Genomic DNA, 10,706 nt, shown 5'->3' on the forward strand with positions numbered 1-10,706 from the left:
TTCACTAATGGAAACTTTCTGACATGCATCTTAAGTCACTGGAAAGTGAAAAAGATCATTTTTATGTTGATACGTAGTACACCATAGGTAGGAATATAAATAACTTAAGGGAGATTTTAATTTCATCATGCTTATAAATCATCTTTTAAAGTATGTATTTCTGGGTCAATGGGTCTGTTTTAGAAACTCATAAATCTTTAAAACATATTCCAGGGAACTCTGAAACCAGCACTCCATAATTTTCACATTGGGAACCATTAGCTTGTGCTTTATGCAGCAGCAGTGATAATTTTCATTTTACAATTAGTGGCATCTTATGACAGCACTTTAGAATCATTTTGAATAATAGATTATTAGGAATGCTCAAGTCACAAGTTTTATATTTAAAATGCCACTGAATAGAAAATAATTTATATTTAACTATATTATCTATTTTATAAACTGCAATATATTAGAATCAGGTGCTTAAAAACAAAAGGGGATGTAGAGTAACATTATAGTTGAATGCATAATGCATAAATTTTAGTACATAAAAAATTGATTTCTCACTCCCAGATCTACCACATGGTTATGGCAAATCATTTAATTTCTTTAAACTGAATTTTCTTCAAATTTTATATGAGAATGATAACAGACTGTTTCACAAGTTTCTTGTGATGATGATATGAGATATAGCCAAAATGTGTTGCATACAATGACTAGCATATCATAGCCCTCCACTCATAGTAACTGCTACTTAATCATAGAAGGCCATTAGAATACAGACTCAGTGATGTTAACATACATGATTTCATTGATCAGTAGTGGCCATATGTTAGGCAGTTTGTCTATTTCCATGTTTATGAATAAGTTCTAATTATCTCAGATTGTAAGACTATATTATAGGGAAAAAGTATGCAATGCCTTAATTAAGCTTTCTCCACACTCCCATTTACATAACCCATTATACTTGATTTTTTATTTCAGTAATACATCCTTGAGCACTAAAAAAATTCTAAAATATTCAATAATTTCTCTTGCTTTTGAAGTACTTTTTTCAAGTCAGGATTATTGAGTTACAATTTGCATAGAGTAAAATTGTGGCTCAGAAATTTTGACAGTTGAAAGACGACCGCTACTGTTCTTCAGCCTCTTTGAAGTTGAGAAAATTTTAAAAATGAAAATAATATTTGCTGCTACAGTTCCAGAATTTTCAAATTAATTTATTTGGGGTCACTTACTTTGGATTTTTGATTCACTTCAACCATTTAAAAGACAAATTACATTAATATTAAATTCTTTAGATCTAAATTATACTGTACCGAATCTAGAAAAATAATATATGAACAGTCTAAAAAATGGAAGAGTTATAGCAAACACTTTTAAACAGATTTTGCTTTTAATATAAAATATAATGCCAAGGTGGAGACTCATGGAAATCACCAGACCCTGTCCAAGTAAAACAACCATAACTGATGAAAATGTAATAAACATTTAAAATTTCTAGATTTAAGGAAAATGAAGAAACACTGATTTAAGGAACTCTACTAAATGTAGATAAAGTCAACAACAGGCTGTGGCATTTGAACAAATACCTGTTAACTCCGCCATCTCTGTATGATGCAGCTGAGAACAACTAAAACTACTCACTCGGCTTGCTCCAGCCTCAGCTCACAGTTTATGGCTGCATCAACTCCTGGGGAAAGGAAAGTCATCAGTACCTCTCACCTCACTCCCAGGGAATGTCATGCAGGCCTCAATCTAGCACCAATGACTGAGGTTTTTGCTTCTCTTCATTCAGCAGCGCTGTTCATGGGGTGGCTCCTGTACTCTGAGCATGGGAATCCTAACACTTGATGCCTTGCTTGGAGGTTCTATGCTGTTTTACTCAGCTTTCTGAACTGTAAAGAAAATATCTGAGACAATCAGCTTATGAAGAGTAAAGGTTTATTTTTGGTTTACAGTTGTGGAGATTTTAGTTCTGAACAATTATAGTCCTTTTGATTTGAGCCTGTGGCAGCATGGTATTCGTAGGTGCACATCAGGGAAGAAGCCCGTTCATGTCATGGTCAGGGATGAAGGAAAAAAAGGAAGAATCAGGATCCCATGATTTCTATCAAGGACACAGCCTAATGACCTGACTTCCCACTATGGTTTACCTCTCAAAAGTGTCACTCGAGTGACTGAGCCTCTAAAACATGGGCTTTTGGGGAACATTAACATCCACACCACAGCACATGTTCAGAGAGACAAGCTGAGGAGACCAGAGGCTGCTCTGCCCCTGTCCAGCATCTTCTTTCTGAGGGGTAGCAATTCCCAGTGATTTATCCCACTGTCCCACACTCAGAGGGAAAGCAGTGGACAGGAAGAGTTGCCATGGGGTGCAGCAGCTAGAAGAACAGTAAGGACTGAATGAATTGACTTTATTTGTAGTAGAGCACAGAATATTCAAATCTGAGGGTCTTCTCAGAAACCATTGAGATTTTGTTGGTAAACAATTAAGAAAGGGGGCCGGGGGGATTTAGCTCAGTGGTTTCGCTGCCTGCTGTGCAAGTGCAAGGACCCAAGTTTGATCCCCGGTACCAAAAAAAAAAAGTCAGCTCTCCTAAAATTGAGTTTGGCTGGGGATTTAGCTCAGTGGTTCCTCCTCCTGCCTTGCAAGCTCAAGGACCTGAGTTCAATCCCTGGCACCAAAACAAAACAAAACAATTAAGAAGGGGCCAGTTGCTCCATGAGAACAATCCAATAAACAATAAACCTGCTAAAATATTCCTAGAGAGAACATGAGAAATTAAGCTAAGAAGAATTCTCTTGGGATAGGGACAAATCATAAAAGCTGACCTGTTGATCAGTCCTTTTTAAAGGTCTAAATTTAAAAGGATGGGATTGTAGAGGAATTTATGCTCTAGGACATGCATTATCAAAAATAATACAGCACTCTGCAGGCAATTAATAGAAGTTATCAGATAGATTGATTTTAATTAATTCTGTACTACCAGAAGCTTAAAGAAAGAGATCAAGTGAGGGGAAAGTCATCTAGCTCCACAAAACCCACCGCCATGCAAGGGTCACATAGGCAATCCCATGCGGCCATACTTGAGGGGAGTCACAACAGATAAAATTCACTGAAATATTCCAATCAAATTTTATATATATAAATGAATATACAAGTATATTGTTTAGTGATATGGAAATTTATTAGATAGACTTACATAATCAGAGGGAGGAGGCTCCACAATGGTTAGCTGAATGCTGGAGAGCTGGAGGAGTGTAGTAGCTGCTCATTACAAGAAGCTGGAAGTCGCAGAAAAATATGGGATCAAGTTACCCCACCAATCTGAAACCAAAGGCCTTGCAATTATGACAAACCTTTTAGAGCTTTCAATGTAACAAATAGGCTGCTGTGGCATGTGTGCCGTATGTTCTCCACCACTGGACCAGAAGCTCCCTAGAGAGTCACTGGTATGAGAATATATTGAAAGGCTGAAGAAACTGGAGACTAAAGTCCACAGGCAACAGCAGCAAAAGACATATCCACTCAAGCAGAAGGGAGCTCTTCACACACTTGCCTACTTCCTCCTTCTTTTCTTCTTATTCTGCCCAGGCCGTAAACCTATTGGATGGCATCACCCACAATCAGGGTGGGTCTTCATCCCTCTGTTTGCTGGCTTACATCCCAATCATCTGTGGAAACATCCCATACACACTGAAAATGTGCTTTACTATTATGCTAGCCATATCTTCCTCCCTTCATAGTAGATATATCATAATTAATGGTCATATCGAAACAAGAAAAATGAGCACTGAGGAAGGGGGGGGCAACAGTATCCAGAGTTGCTACAATGCATTATGTAAATTTTCCAGTTAAAAATTATATTTTAAAGGCTGCGAATTTAACTCAGTGGGCCTGGGCCTGCATGGCAAGTACAAGATCCTGAGTTTGGTACAAAAAAAAGTGTATTTTATACAAAGAAGTAGGAAAATGAACAGATACACAGAAAATGTACATAACTGAAATTCTATTTCTCTGGCTCAAATGATAAATTAAGAGACTTATATCAAATTCATATCAATAGAAGTGAACAATATACATATTTTCTTTATTTTATGAAATAGATATATGCCTATTTAGAAAATATACCAGTAATTAAATATTAAGATTTAAAATATTGAAAGGAGTACAGTTGGGGACCAAAACACAGTTTAAATTTTAAATAAAGATTTTTGTATCAAATCTTGAAACAAAGAAGTATTCCTCAACTTATGTTTACTATCTTTGAGAAACATGAGATTCCTTGGAGACATCACCATATGCATATATTTTGCAACATTCCTTATCAAAAAGTGTTATTATTGTTGACAGAGACATATTCAGATCTATTGTAGATTATTAATCTCTGGAATTTTGTTGAATTGTGTACAAAATTCTAGATGTGGTTCATAGAACATGTCACTATCATATTAATTAGATGGGAAAAATTCCTGCTGAGCAGCTTATTGTAGGAAAATAGGTGTTTTTCATTATCTAGTGATTAACCTGGCTACATTATGAAGGTCAAAATTATTCTGTGGCATATAACACTTTACCTAGTGTTTTCAAAAGAAAAATTTACCAATATAAATACTCTGGATAAATGGAAGTAATGACAAAGAAAGAAACTTAGGGGAATAAACAGAAAAAATTCTGATAGAGGAGAGTTAGGTTAAATAGTTAGAAGTAAATGAACTTATATTGACCACTCACTATTTATGATGTATTTTCCCTTATACTATCTCATATAATTTTCTTTTCAACAGTAAAATGTGATTCTATTAATACCAAGTTAAAGAAGTCATTATTAATATAGAAGAGAGGTGCAAAGACTGGTGTAGAGTATTTAACAGATTGTCAATAAATAAATTAGTGAAATATGTAAAGCAAATATTAATAAATAAGTAAACAAGCACACTTTTTCATAAATGATTTACTAATTCTATAAACAAAAGTTTAGATAGTGAAAACTATATTAATTATAAAAATAGGAAAAGGAAACAAATAAGTATTAATGCCAATATATTAGAAATAATATTTTAAAAGTAAATACAGTGAACCTTCAAGTTATAATCTGCCTGACATACAAAAAACTTGGGTTAATTAGGTTAATGGAAGATTCATCTGCCTCTTGTTATCTATAGCATGTACCTGGGTACATCCAGATTTCAGCTGCGTTGATGGACAACCAACTTGATGTACAACCAGCCCTTGGGAACTGATCAAGTTCGTAAGTCAAAGGTCCACCAATGTATTTGATTATTGCTTTATGATTTATATTTAAAAACATCTCACTGGGGGACTATGGGTTTATCGCATGTGTTTTGGGAGAACATAAACATTCTGTCCATAGCCAGAGTTGTCAGCAGAGAGACAACTGTGACAGTTTGAGTCACAATCTACACAATGGCCTGGTAGTAATATTTAATTCTAGAGGCACAGGTAATACTGTTCTGTTCTAAGGGCCTCTAACATCACTCAGAGATGCTCAAGGGCACTAACTTTTAGAAAGTATATACATATTAAAGGTTATATAAATAGGCTAAAATAACTTCATTTTGAATTTATAATTACATACAGTGTGTTTGACTTCAATGGTGAGGGATTTATGTGGGGCTTGGTATAGCAGCAGGACAAAGATGAAATAAATTGAGAAGCTAAAATTCTTATAATCTTTTAAGGAGAAGGATTTCTTGCTTCTCAGCAACTAGTTTTTCTTTTGATTTTCAGGACATGGTAAGAGGAGGATAAGAAAACAAAGAATCAAGAAAGGGTAAAACGGTCCATGTGGTAGAGCGTTTCCATAATAAAGTTACACGTGATAAAAATATTTCTAGTAGTGATAGTTTGACTGACACATCCATAAAGGACCAACTCCTGTGGTCCTCTGAGATTGCCATTGTATGCTATGAATAAAATCAAATACACACACACAAGCACACACCCTTATCATGGGAGAATGTCCAGAGTTAGCCAGAAACTGGAGGAGAGTCTAAAACTAGAAAAAATTGCACTTAGAGATTTTCTGATTTTTAGGGTTTTGTACTTAAGGGCAGGCGTAATGCAACACTTTAATGGCCATTTGGAAGTTGACAGGATTGACATGGTGGTGCACACTTCTAATCCCAGTACTTGGGAGGCAGGGGCTAGAGGAATGACAGGAATTTGAGGCCAGCCTGGGCTACATAGCAAAATCCTGTCTCAAAAAAAAAATCAGTTTAGAGATCAACAGTTTTACTGGCTGGAAAATACAGAAGACTAAATTCCTCATGAAAAAAGCAGCTGGAAATATTCTGGAAAGGAGAATCGCTGAATGGGTTTTCAAACTCCATACAAAAGCTCCGTCCAATTCTCAGGTTTACCCTTGAACTACTCAGGTGTTTGTTGGACTCAGATCAAATAAAATGTAGAAATTTCAGGAACCATTTTCTAAAGATATTTAATTTGTAGTTTAATTCTACCAAAATAATTGGCTAAAATTTAAGCAACACTTTGAAATTCAGACACTGAATTTCATTCAGAATAAAATAATGTTGTTCAGTGTCTCTATAATGCATTACTCACAATATTTGCGATACAATGGTAGTATGAGTATCAGGAATGGATTATTAACTATCAAGAATGGGTAACAATCACAGGAGATCAACCAAAAGATGACTCCCATATAAGAGTTAGTAAACACACCTTTTTATATCATAGTTATATACTAAGTGTGCTTAAGAATTTTTTTTAAATGGCACAAAAAGTAAATGAAAGCACAGGAAAATTCAGAAGTGAAATGGGAACTATAGGAAGGAAATATAGAAATGTTAGAATTAAAAACTTAAAGATCTGAATAAAAGTGGTAAACTTAACAGTAGTTTTGAAATAATAAAAGAAAAAGAAAATTGACAGATACATTAGAAATATCATTATCCACCATCATCCATCTGAGTAGATTGATGAATTAATGTCTGACACATTTGTGACAATATTACTATATTTAAAATATGTGTAAGTATAGGATAGTCATATGGATAAGAAATAAATCAGAAAAATTTTGACAGAGTATGTGCCAAAAATCCCCCCTATATATTCAAGAAATTCAAAAATACTCAAGTAGAATAAACCTATCAAAAATAATTATAATCACAAAACCCAAAGAACAAACCAACACCTAGCAACATGTTACTCAAACTACTGAATATCAAAGATAAAGTCTCTAGGGCCGGGATTTAGCTCAGTGGTTCTGCCACCTACCTTGAAAGTTCCGAGTTTGATTCCCGGTACCCAAAAAAAAACAACCCACAAACAAACAAACAAACAAACAAAAAAAAACAGATAACGTCTCTGTAATTGTAGAAAAAACTATACAGGACAAGCACACAGATGACTGCTAGCCTGCTGTGAGAACAAATGAAGACCAGTGTAAAACTGAATAACATCTGTCAATATCTAATTCCAAAGGTGCTAGAAAAACTCTAAATCTGAAGGAAAAATTAAGACTTTCTCAGACATACAAATACGATGTCATTGTCAAGAGAGGTAAACAGTACTATATTTCAGTTTCTAGTTAAATAATAAACTTGGATGTTCTCACATGCCAAAAAAGTAAATATATGACTATTCATAAAAGATTATCTAAATTTATTTAGCCTATGTAGTCCAAATAAAAATTATGACATATATAGGGGTTGATGGCATATGTAGATGTATCACATATGACAGCTGATATATAAATGAGGACACAAATTTATATATATGGTTGCAAAGGTTCTGCATTTAATGGAAAGTGATATAATGTTAACTCTAAGTAGAATATGAAAACTTAAAGATGTATATATTACTAATATTATTAATCAATACTAAACATTGATTAATAAACAATTCTAGTATTTTAATTTTCTTTAGTAAAGTATCTAGAAATATATAATTTTAGTAACTTGGAATGCTATTGTTGAGCTTCCTGATGTAGGAAGCTTAGTTAAAAAACACTTAATAATGGAATTTTTGTCTGGATTGATCATCTGTTCAAAACAAGATGTGTTACTATAAAACTTGCAACATTTTATCTGCTTTTACACTTGGGATTGGTTTTTGCAAGATTTCAAATAAACAACTCAAGATTACATAATTATTTTTATATTGTGTCTTATATAATTTTATACCTACTATTAAATTTATTAAATAATTTTATTTATGTCCTGACTGTAATATATGATTATATTAAATATATAATTTTTCTAAATTCTTCTGCAGCTTATTTGAACTAAAAGATTATTATTGAGCAAAAAATGGAAGCATATAAAAACAAGAAAGATTAATAAATTAGAAAACTAAATCTTGTTAATTAGAAATACTATATGCTACAAAATTCAGTCATTGTACTTTTGATCTTTCAGTGGACTGATATCTATGTTAGTACCTTTACTGTTCATTGTTTTATTACATCGATACAATGGTATTAGATAATTAAATGGTGTAATAGATATTTTCCAAAAGAAAGAGCCAATAAGTTATTGGTTTTAAGGACTTGTTCCCCAGAGCAAGATGACCAACAGGTTGGGAAGAGTTAATGATGTACTCTTGAATACAAAATTTTCAAGCTAAAAAGCCAGGTAGGGTTCTATTTTGTAGTCTTTTTCTTCATCAAGAAATTTAGTTCTTTTATCTTCATCAAAAAATTTCAGTTCTTTTATGAGTACTTTAACTGACTGGATGAGACCACTCCTATTTTGGAAGTGTAATAAGTTTGCTCGCATTTCGTAATTTACATGAGAATCACATATAAAAAAATGTCTTCATGACATCTAGACTGTTGGACCAAAGTGGGCAACATGACTTACCCATGTTGATGCATAAAAATAACTATCATAAATTATTGTCTTTTTTAGGCATAAATAGCAGCTGTATGTATCAATGGTAATGGTAAATAAATAACTATAATGGGCATATTCCAGTAGCATATTTATTGATATGATATTCCTTCATTAGCATATTTATTGAGAAGAAAATTATTAACAAACAAAAACTGAAATTGAGTAAAAGTGATATTTTAATTGATCGTGTATTTGGAATATAATTTTCCCTTGTTATATGTGTGAAAATTGTTCCAAGACACACACTGATGCCAAAATAGAGGATACTCTATGCCCCTATATGAAATGGATATTTTACACACATATTTGTATATAAACCACACATATCCCATACTTTAACTCTTTAGATCACGTACAATACTTAATACAAAGTAAGTGGTATGTAAATAGTTGTTATACTGTATCTTTTAGGAAATAATGACAAAAACTTCTGTACATGTTGAATACACAGAAAATTTTAAAAAATTATTTGCAATCTGTGTTTCATTGAATCCATGGTGCAAAACACACAGATATAGATGACTGACTATAATTTAAAGATTTCAAAAGCACTTGATTTTCAAATCATTGATTTATATCATACACTTTTAAATTTTGCAGCTTAAAACACGAATTATTAAGGCATTGAACATATGTTAGATAATCTCACATGTCAGACTTCCTGATGCATCCAAGTAAAGGGCCTAAATAACTTCTTCTTAGTGATAACATTAATCATAGAAAAAGAAATTTCTTTTTTACTCCTGTACCTGTTTTTATGCTTTACATATAGAATCTAAGCACAGAGAAACAACTGCTTGAGATAGTCTTATGTTACAAAGAGAAATTAGGAAATTCTGTCTTTTTAAAAAGTAATGAAGAGGGCCAGGGATTTAGCTCAGTGGTTTCACTGCCTGCTGCACAAGTGCAAGAACCCGAGTTCAACCCCCGGTACCAAAAAATAAAAAAAGAGAGTAATGAAGAAATTCTCATTAATTGGATTGCAGGTTGGGCCCTTTAAACATCAAAAACAGAAAAACAAAAACAAAACATTTCACGACGTTTTTTCATTTATGAAGCAAGAAGAAAGAACATTTTTAAAGAAAACATAACCATTGAAGTCATAGAGTGAAACATTTTACATTTTTGTTCAAAAATGTTACTATCTCCCTATTAGTAAGTATTTAGAAATTAACTGTTAATTTACTTATTTGGTAATGACACAGAAGAGACTATCTTTTGATGATAAAATTTCTGTTGATCACACAATTCAGAAGCTTTACAAGCAGAGGAAAGGAACGACCTTATGTCCCAGGTATTGCACAATTAAAGAATCCTACCCTGGAGAAAATCATGCTCTCATGTTTTGAACTCTAGAAAGATCTTCAATCAGAATCATTTTTAATAATAAGTATGTGAAAATAATCCAAACATTTCTCCACTGAAGAATAGGTAAATAAATGTAGTAGGATTAAACTACAATACTAAATTAAATATACTTTTATCAAATCAATAAATTAATTTCAAACACAGAATTTCAAGTGAATTAAAAGCAGGCTGGAGAGAGGCCAGGCAATGCTATATTACTTATTACTTATTTATTTACTGACATTGATGTATCTATCATTTATTGAACACATGTATATATAAAACCACAAATAGAAATATCACTCAGTATCTCTGGCAAAAAATGGAAAGAAAGGTGATAGAGATGGACAGAACAAATGGGAAATACATGTAAACACATGTTATGGGGGTTAAATTTTGGTTACCTTTTTATTGTTATCTGCGACATTAATCTCCACAGTTTTGCATCTTTGTAAAACATCACAATTACAAGTAGAAAAAGTAATAAAACA

Source organism: Heterocephalus glaber, unplaced genomic scaffold (genome assembly GCF_053883595.1).
Source record: "Heterocephalus glaber isolate CG9 unplaced genomic scaffold, H.glaber_assembly_v1.0 deba00000331, whole genome shotgun sequence".
Lineage (NCBI taxonomy): Eukaryota > Metazoa > Chordata > Mammalia > Rodentia > Bathyergidae > Heterocephalus > Heterocephalus glaber.